Source organism: Argiope bruennichi, chromosome X2, assembly GCF_947563725.1.
Source record: "Argiope bruennichi chromosome X2, qqArgBrue1.1, whole genome shotgun sequence".
Lineage (NCBI taxonomy): Eukaryota > Metazoa > Arthropoda > Arachnida > Araneae > Araneidae > Argiope > Argiope bruennichi.
Window position 1 is genome coordinate 30,941,121 of NC_079163.1, and position 9,928 is coordinate 30,951,048.

Sequence of the window (9,928 nt, forward strand, 5' to 3'; positions counted from 1 at the left end):
TGGCACCATTGTAAACATTTTCGTCATTGAACTCCGTTTCAATAAATATTTTAACAATGGCGTCATTTTTTCTGTATAAGGAAACTGAAAATTGCATTTTCAATAATGTAAAACTCATTTATTCAAAATTCGGAGATTCTTGCAAATGCAATCTGTGGTTCATTTTTTATAAAATAATTACAACAAACTGAATTTACTTCCAGTTATTCTCTTAAATTCTGAGTCTACTTATAGATATTTTCGTTAAATTTCAAAATCTGGAAAAAAAGATAAATATTTCCAAATAGATCTCCAATAGATCGACATTATTCCATATTTGATAATTCGATTGACTTCACATTGGTTAGATTAAGTTTAAATATAAGGCATGTACGCAATTCTGTTCAATAAAATAATATATAAAATACTGAGGCGAAATGAAGAGATTTTTCTCACGATAAACCAAACGTAATTTTTCAAAATCTGGACAAAAATTTAAAATATTTCAAAATCTGGATAAATCGATAAATATTTGGAAGTATATCTCCATTTAGCACATATTTTCGACGTTGTTCCATACTTGATTGTTCGATTGACAGCACATGGGTTAGATTAAGTTTAAATATAAGACGTGTGCGCAATTCTGTTCAGTAAATAAATAAAGAAAATACTGTGTCGTATTGAATGGATTTTTCTCAAAATTTAACAAGGATAATTTTTGTTTTCTGCCATTTGCGATTTTAGAGCAAAGATTAGGTACTGAAATTCTACCGTATTGTGTTTATTAGTTTTCGTTTCTATATTTATACGAAACAGACCGACCGACACAGAATCAACCCATTTACCGATTTAGTCCAAAATATGATAAATATCTATAAGTCATTGGATATAGATACAATTCTTGGGATTAAGTAATATTCCAAATTTCTATTACAGCACTGTTTTTTTTTTTTTTTTTTTCCTTCCTGAGTCATTAGGTATACAAATATACTGACTCTTAATCAGACATTTCCTTTGACTGATTTCATGCAAAATGTCGTAAAAATTTACAATTTTTATGTTGAGATTACGTACCTAATCATATTCGCCTGAATCTATTTGTTTTTCAGAAATCATATTCCCAAGGAAACAGTTAAAAAAAAAAAAAAAAAAAAAAAACTTTTATGAGTTAGGAAAACTCAAAACTTGGAAATATTTGAAACCGAAATTTCAGTGGATTTCAAAACTTTCTCTTTCTATGAGTAATATATAAGAAAATGAAGCAAGGATAATAATAAACGAGTCTTTCAGTATTTGGACAGGATCATATTTTTACGAAAACAAATCTACTCACTCAATTATAAAAAGAAGTCCCGAGATAAGATCCGAAAACTGAATCTGAGTTTGTGCATTTTGATAGTAATTTAAATAGAAAAAAAGCGTGTGTACGCATGCGCGCGAGCATGCGTATGTAAATAATTCTCTGAAAAACAAGCGAAGATCTCTTTAATGTTTTTTCTTCTTCATTATTTAATACACTTGTTCAATTTTTATCTGTTGATGATGTCGTGACCGCGTTACCACGGAGAGGGGGTACAATAACTTCTGAGTGTAAAGACCCCTGAGCACCCGAGGGCAGAAGTCTAACTTCTAGCTCATATGAAGATGAAACTCACACATTCGCTTGCATAACCCCTTTTTACAAGGGGGCGGGCACATTCACACACCTCACAGATAGAACACAGATGAAGAACAACCATGCCCGAACCGGGATTCGAACCCGGGAAGCCCAGATCACGGGGAAGATGAGCTACCCCTATGCAAGGACGCCGACATTTTTATCTGTTATCAAGATTTTTTAAAAGCCATGATGTGTATAGTACAGCATACCAAACAGGAAATCAGAAAGCAAGAGAAAAGAGAGCATGAGAAAGTATTTTGAACTCATATAATTTCAGAAAGGAATAGAAATGAAAGGAATTTGAAGAAAAGAATTTAGTTCTATGCGAAATTAAAACCCACGCAACTCAGAGGCTAGAGTGAAGTCGGAGTTCAAATGATTGGAAAATTGTTTGTAGAACGTACTTTAATTAGAAATTATTACGATTTCCTCCCTCCACAAGCCTCATCTGATAGCTTTGCCTTTGCTATCAAATATTTTTGTGAAGATGGGACAACTTAATAAACACGTTTAAATAGCTTTATAACCTAATTGAACATGGATCATGGCTTGAAACAACTATACAATATGCAAAAATACAACAAAATAATTACAAATGTACATTGTACAAAGATTCAAATGCTGTAGAAGAAATAACATAAAAAATAATATACAATAAAAAATACCTATAAAATCTGTTGATTAAAAATAGTGATAAAATGAAGTATTATTTTACAAGATGTTTGAATATGATGTTCATTTTGAGTACACGGTTGAAAGAAAATGTAGTCACATGAGATCGAACTGTTTGTAGCTCGTAATTTCTAAAATGTTCTAAGTATTTGCAAAAGCAAAAGAAATGCAAATATGAATTAAAATATGTGACGATAAAATAATTTTTATCAAAATATGTAAACAAAAAAAGACAATATGTTTCGAAAAGAGACAAATGCTTTTCGGTACAAATGTTTCATGTCAACAGTGATATCTTCTGGTTTGACACCATTGACAAAAATATCATTATTCTTGCAAGGTATCTGTCCGAAGAACGAAACTGTCTTGGGAAAAAGGAGTAAGGAGTATGGGCATTGTGATTTATCCCATGCGTTATCCCAAAGAGTGACAATGCATAGGACATAAAATAAGAAATAAGTAAAAAAAAAAAAAAAAAAATTCCAGCATCTTCAAAATTGTGTTGTACATAGAATTAGTAATGTCAAAAATAATTTTGAAATGTTTGAACTAATTTCATTGATTTTTGAAATCTAAGAAATCTGCTGAATTAAGCATTTTGACATTTGACAAATTGAAATAATATTTTATTTTGAAAAAAACTTATAATTTTATTGTGTGTTAAAAAATTTTGAATTTTAAGATATTTCATGTTGAGAAATGAAATGTTTATTTAATTGCATTTTATTTAATCTGCCAAGTTTTAATTGTATATCGTTTCTATATTTTCAAATCAGGTACATTTTAAATGTTAGTATTACTGTGATGTATTGCTATATTAAAAGGAATTCTTCTTATAATGCCGGTAAATTAAATTCATGTTGATGATATGTTCTGAAATGTTACTGTTTTAGAAATTTCCATAAACAACTACTTGGTATTATAATGGAGAAGTGTTGCTTCTTTAAAAATTATTTTTAAAATGTTAGGTAAACCAAATTTTCAATGCTAGTTTCAAAAAACATTACTGTTTTTGAAATTTTGAAAAATTTTCCTCATACATGTGAAAAAGAAATCAAAATGCTAGTTTCTCTATCACTTGTATAGCACCTCCTCCTAGGAGAAGTACGTTTGCAAGCACTGAGTCGTTCTGTAAATATTCTTCCTAAAATGTTGCTGAGAATTCGGAAAACGACGTTAGTTTTTCTTCTGCACCGGGGCTAGAATAACTATTACATATAATGTTTCAAAAAGTTCCTCGTTCTTGAAATATGTCTTTATAGTGGGAGGCTTAATATCCACATAAGACTGTTAACTAAAAAATTTTTATTTTCTACTGTATTCCATTATTTCTCTGAGATATCTTAAACCCTCAATTTTTCAAATTTTATTTACTTTCTTTATAGAGTTGAAGCTGCAATTAATGATCAATCAAAATGAACATCAGCATACGAGATTAGCAAATTTCTGTTAAGTCATGATTATTAGATGATATTCTACTAAACAAATATTTCTCTATGAAAGTTTTTCTGCTTTGAATAAATTTGCATTTCCCAAATAAATATTTTCATCTAAATTTGTGAAGATCCCCTCTAAATTTTGAAATAAGCAAATTTTTGGAAATTTTGTAGATAAGAGCGTAAAATTTTGTTTGTGCGTAGATGAATGTAATATAAACAGATTTTTAACGCAATGACTGCCGCATGACGCACTTGTGCGTTACAGATAATATGTAATTGTACCAAACCATCTATCTTATTAGATGACCCCTTCTACAGTTAAGAGATAGCAAAGAAGGGGTCATTCAATTAGATAGATGGCTCGAATATCAGGCGTGAGTCTTGGCAGCGAACGTGTATATTGACACGTTTGCACTATGAGAACCGAATAAAAATTTAATTTTTTAAAAACTTTTTATTATCAACCTCTACAGAAGCCAAAATGTTTTCATACAAGTGCCGACCTTATTTATTGAAAACTTGTGATTGGAGGCATATGTCTAAGGAGACAAATTCTTGTTCTACTTTCTGGGGACACCATATATATAAACACAGAATGCGTTCTCAAAGCCTCTAGCTCTGCTCTGCAGCGCTGTGTACTTTGCATGTCTCGTCTCGACAAGGCTTCTTTTCCGCTGTGGGGAGTTTCTAGACATGTCTTAAACGAAGAATTTATTTCAATGTTTAAAAATGCATTTCTTGCTTAATTATGAAGAAGAAGAAGAAGAAAGCTGTCATGTAAAGAACTCCTCTCTTGCTCGTTTTTCAAAAATTATATATCCCTGAACCGTATTGCTGATGAACAAAAGGCATCCTTATGAATCAGGAATAGTTTCCAGACATGGCTAGACAAAGAATTTGTTAAATGTTAAAAATGTATTTCTTGCTTAGTTATGAAGAAAAAGAAGAAAGCTGTCACTTAAAGAACTCCTATCTTGCTCGTTTATCAAAAATTATGTATCCGCGCACTGTGAATTCTTTACTACTGATGAACAAAGGGCATCCCTATGAATCAGGAAAATGTTCTATAATTGCAAAACCAGTACAAGGGAATATAGGAGTACTTTGTGCTTGATTTTTCAATGACGTAGCATTTTTTTTATTAGCTTTGAAAGATAAAAGTAGTGAAAAATAATAAAGTGCACTTTTTAAATGTATGAACTAAGCTTATATGTTATACAATGAAACCTTTTTAATTGATGTTCGTTTCAATTGAAACCCTTTCGCTTTGATCCCAATTTATTCATATTTATTTTAATACTAGCCGCCTTTGGCGACCAGCCGGTTCACCAATCATAATGTTCGTTAAAATTTTAATAATTAAATATTTTATGCAATTTCTACTTTAATAGCTTCTTCATCAAAATATTTTAAAACTTCAAATTTTGATTATCATATAATTCATTCATAATATTATAAAGGCCTTCAGTCATAACGTAATATGTATCTCTCTCATTTTCTGTTAGCACCCGTAGAATTTATGCTTTAAATTAAAGTGGAAAGAATTTATCTTCAATTAATATAATAATATTTTTTACTGAAACAAAGCATTTTTTTATAATCTGATTACTGAAAATAGAGTCACTCAGCGTTTAAACTTTATGGGCACTAAAGAATATCTTTTTAAATTTATTTAATATCTCAAGAGTTGGTCAACAAAATTTTCTTAGATTCATTATGAGCAGATCGATTAATTAACAATGTTTAAATTTAAATGCATCAAACACTAAGAAAATAAAACGAATCGTTTAAAATAAACGGTTGAAAACGGTAGAATTTATGCTTTAAATTAAAGTGGAAAGAATTTATCTTCAATTAATATAATAATTTTACTGAAACAAAGCATTTTTTTATAATCTGATTACTGAAAATAGAGTCACTCAGCGTTTAAACTTTATGGGCACTAAAGAATATCTTTTTTAATTTATGTAATATCTCAAGAGTTGGTCAACAAAATTTTCTTAGATTCATTATGAGCAGATCGATTCATTAACAATGTTTAAATTTAAATGCATCAAACACTAAGAAAATAAAACGAATCGTTTAAAATAAACGGTTGAAAACAGGTTTTAAAAAAACTACTTAAAAAACGATGTACTTAAAACTATAAGCATATACAAAAAATATATAACTAACATAAATACAATTTACTTACAAAAGCATGCAACTAACCCAAAAATAATTTAAATCATCCATTGATAACGTTGTCATGGTAACAATCAGAACAGAATGCGCATGCGTGAATTTTCTTCGCCGGTTACGTAACGCAAATACGTGATTTTTTCTACGCCAGTTGGGGTAACGCTATGCGGATTAGAAATTTTTAATTTCCTTTATTCTGTTTTATTTTAATTCAAAAGTACTTCAGAATGAATCTGAAAGATTGATTCATTAACAATGTTTAATTTTAAATGCATCAAACATTAAGAAAATAAACAGAACCGATTGAAATAATCCGCCGAAAAATTTTAACCCTAGCCTCATTACTGTTGGGAGAAAAAAAACTGAAGCCTTTCTCGTTTGGCGCTGGGGATAATGGAAGATTTTTTTGGCGGAAAAGTTGGCGGTGGGGAAACTGGAAGATTTTTTTGGCGGGAAAGTGAGTTTTTAATTAATAATTAAAATTCTAATTAAAAATTCGAAAAAAGAAACCCCAGGTGCACATTCCCAACCTCCAAGGTATACATGTACCAAATTTGGTAGCTGTATGTCAAACGGTCTGGCCTGTAGAGCGCCAACACACACACACACACACATTGCGCTTTATTATAAGTATAGATTAAAAGAAACTTTAATGTACTAGCAACTATTTGATAGGATGTTTCTTAAAACAACAAGTGAACGCGATAAATTCAATTCATAGGGATGCAATTGAAATTCAAGATCAAACTGTAGCGCAATCGAAACAGACAGAATCTATTTCTATAGAAATATAAAGTATTAGTATTTCCTTACAAATTGCTTTAAAAAGAAGGATTTTGCAAAAAGTAAACATTTTAATTTCTGTTTAATGTAGCAAAATTATTTAATTAACGAAAAATATCCAACAAAATAATCACATTTTAATTTCGATGAAAATTAAAAAAAAAAGAATAAATATCTAAGAATGATTATTCAAAGAAGGTTATTGTACTAAAAATGATGCAACTACTATTATGAATTATTGGATATTTAAAAAATTTTTGAGTTAAATGTTATTTAAGTACTTTAAATCTTAATCATATTGTATGAAATCAGGAACATACTAGCGTACTAAATGATTATGAATGATGAAATCAAATTAAAAGTTAATCTATGCCATTTTTTGAACCAAGATTCAAAAGCACGTTTTGGAGCGGTTCCGTGAATGACGGTGCTTAAAAGAAAATATTGCATTTCTATTATCTGGTAGGGCATTAGAAGATTTCACCACTGTTACAATAAAATGTATCATGTCAAAAAATATATAGACCCAAACATATATTTTGATACAACAGAGTCACTTGCAATATATGGCATTTTGTGACAGCAAAGCATACAATAATCACATGCAGCTATTTGAGAGCAGATGTAACAAAGAACGTTTGCAAGTCTTTTGTATTAATAAAATGTTCCAACAATTATACACTTAAACATATATGTTGATGCAACATTTGGAATCACTAGTGACATATGACATTTTATGTCAACATAACATACAATAACCACGTGCAGCAATTTAAGAGCAGAAGTTGCAAAGAATCTTTGCAAATGTTTTGTGTTTATAAAGTGTTCCAACAATTATACTCGTAAACATATATTTTGATGCAACATTTGGAACCACTACTGACATAAGATATTTTTTGTCAACATAACATACAATAACCACGTGCAGCAATTTGAGAGCAGATGTAGCAAGGAAACTTTGCAAGTGTTTTGCTTCAATAAAGTGTTCCAACAAATTTGACATACCACATTTGGATATAACAGTGACTATTTATGAATTGTGAGATGAGAAGATTCTTTATTTATAAATTCCGATTTGGAATATCAAATAAATTTAATTTTAACAGAAAACTTTAAAACACAATTTATGAATATACAAAGACTAAAAATGCAACTATTACAGTGAGCTTAATACTAAAGTATCGCAAGTATGCTTAGAAAAAATGACGTATTAAAAATAACAATTTTAACTAACCATAACGATTAAATACTAACTATAAAAGTGTTCCAAATTAATAAGTGAATTAAAAAAAATTAACTTGTAAAAAATTTGCAATGAACTTGTAAATAAGAAGCTAGATGACGACCGACAAATTTTCTATTGAATTTACTCATCACGAATTGTAGCAATCCAGATTTATTTTGTAATTTTGATGAGTTTCCTATTGCCAATTACCTCCTTATAAGTAATGATGAAAAATTAACAGAATCAATCTGCTATTTTTTAAGAGCAAATCTGCTATTTAAGAGCAAATCTAATATTTTTTTTTCTTTTGTTTGAAACAATCACGTACAGAAAAATGATAGCAGAACGCTATATAATCTCTACATTATTAAGCATTCTTTCTTTAAATAATAAAACAATGTAGATCCTACTTACAAGATATTCTTGGCGTGCAAAAGATCAAGGAAAGAAATTAATATCCGAGTTACTGAATAATGATTTAATAACTTTTCCCATCAATATTTGCCTATTCACTCTTTAATGTAAACAAGTACTTGGATTCAAAACACATAAGCTCTCGAAATAGAAACACCACATCAAATGGTAAATAAATTATCGAAATATAATCAGTAACTTATCTATTGTTATCTAGTCTTTTGTTCAAATCTCGCACATGGTTTTCGATAATGCTGAGTAACATTCTGAGGTAAGTTTGCATGCCAAAGTTCCGGAAAATCAAAGAGTTGATGCATACAATTAATGAAAGTTTGAAAGTTACACTTTTTTGAAATGACAAATGGGATTCAACTGAATGAATTAAAGATATCTGATGTTATAGAATTAATATGACTACAATCTCTAATAGTATTTATTGTATATAAGGCAAAGTCGAGTTGTGTTGGATTTTTTTACATAAAAGTAAAATAATCTGTCATGTGATTACAATCAGAAAAAGATATCTTGCATTGAGAAATAAATGCGTCAAAATTTCATTCGATGTGTTTTGGTTCGAAATGCGGAAATTTTTAAACCGACAGAAAGTATTTCTGTTCCATTTACTTCCATTTTCTAGGTACTATTTTCGGAATATTTACAATACTCAAAGTTTTTACGAAATCGAGTCACAAATATTTCTGAAGTAATCTTTATAAATAAAGCTATTGCCTTGTCTCGTAACGTTTCGTACAGGAATATATAATTGTCCACGTCTTTTCCCTAAATTTTATACAAAAATGGAAAGTTTTTGTAGAACATCTAGTTTTAAAATGAGGTATTTTAGCATCCAGAATGACAAGTAATTTATTTTTAAATTATCTTTCAACATTATTTCATTGAAAGCGGTGTTGATAGAATATCTATTAAATAAGGATTTTCATTCACACTCGGATTTGCAAGATTTTTCATCATTCATTTTCCATTTATTATTTCATTAATAGAGGCTTAAATTATGTTTAATTTTTATTGTATGGAAATTTAGAGGAAACAATTCAACATTTTAAGACCTTTTCCTACCAACTTTTCTGAACAGTATTTATAGGTGAGAGTCCTGAATTTCTATCGATATGTTTTATATTTATTATGCTCATCATATTAAGTAACATTTTAATATGATTTGCTTATATTTTAAGTCATTGAAATCTAAAATTACAAATATTTATTAAAACTGCGTTTATATTTCATCAGTCAAAACTGTATCATTCTTATATATTTTATATTATTACTTACTCGTATACGAAGTACAGTGAAAGTATTGTAATCTTCAAAAAAAAAAAAAAAAAAAAATTCGAAGCCTTCTAATTTCACATCTCTTTGAAATCAAAAAACACATTTTTTGGCGTTATGTTTATCTCTCACAAAGATAACTCAAAAACTCTTTGAGCTAGACGGATGAAAATTTGTATATGGTCTTTACACCAAATTTTTAGATTTCTGTCACATTTTGAGAAAAATCCATTCAGAAGAAGTCTATTGTTGCTTTAAGTTGTTGAAGTAAGGTGCTTGCACCAAACA

At 29.2% G+C, this 9,928-nt stretch overlaps 1 protein-coding gene across 1 annotated transcript in view; it reads right to left on the reverse strand.

The window, feature by feature from the left end:
- Positions 1-8,501, reverse strand: part of LOC129960510 (MFS-type transporter SLC18B1-like) — a 107,022-nt gene extending 98,521 nt beyond the window's left edge. Inside the window, exon 1 of the mRNA XM_056073986.1 lies at positions 8,354-8,501. The gene's annotated coding sequence lies outside the window, so the exon portion shown is untranslated. The remainder of the gene's footprint in view (positions 1-8,353) is intronic.
- Positions 8,502-9,928: the final 1,427 nt, after the last annotated feature.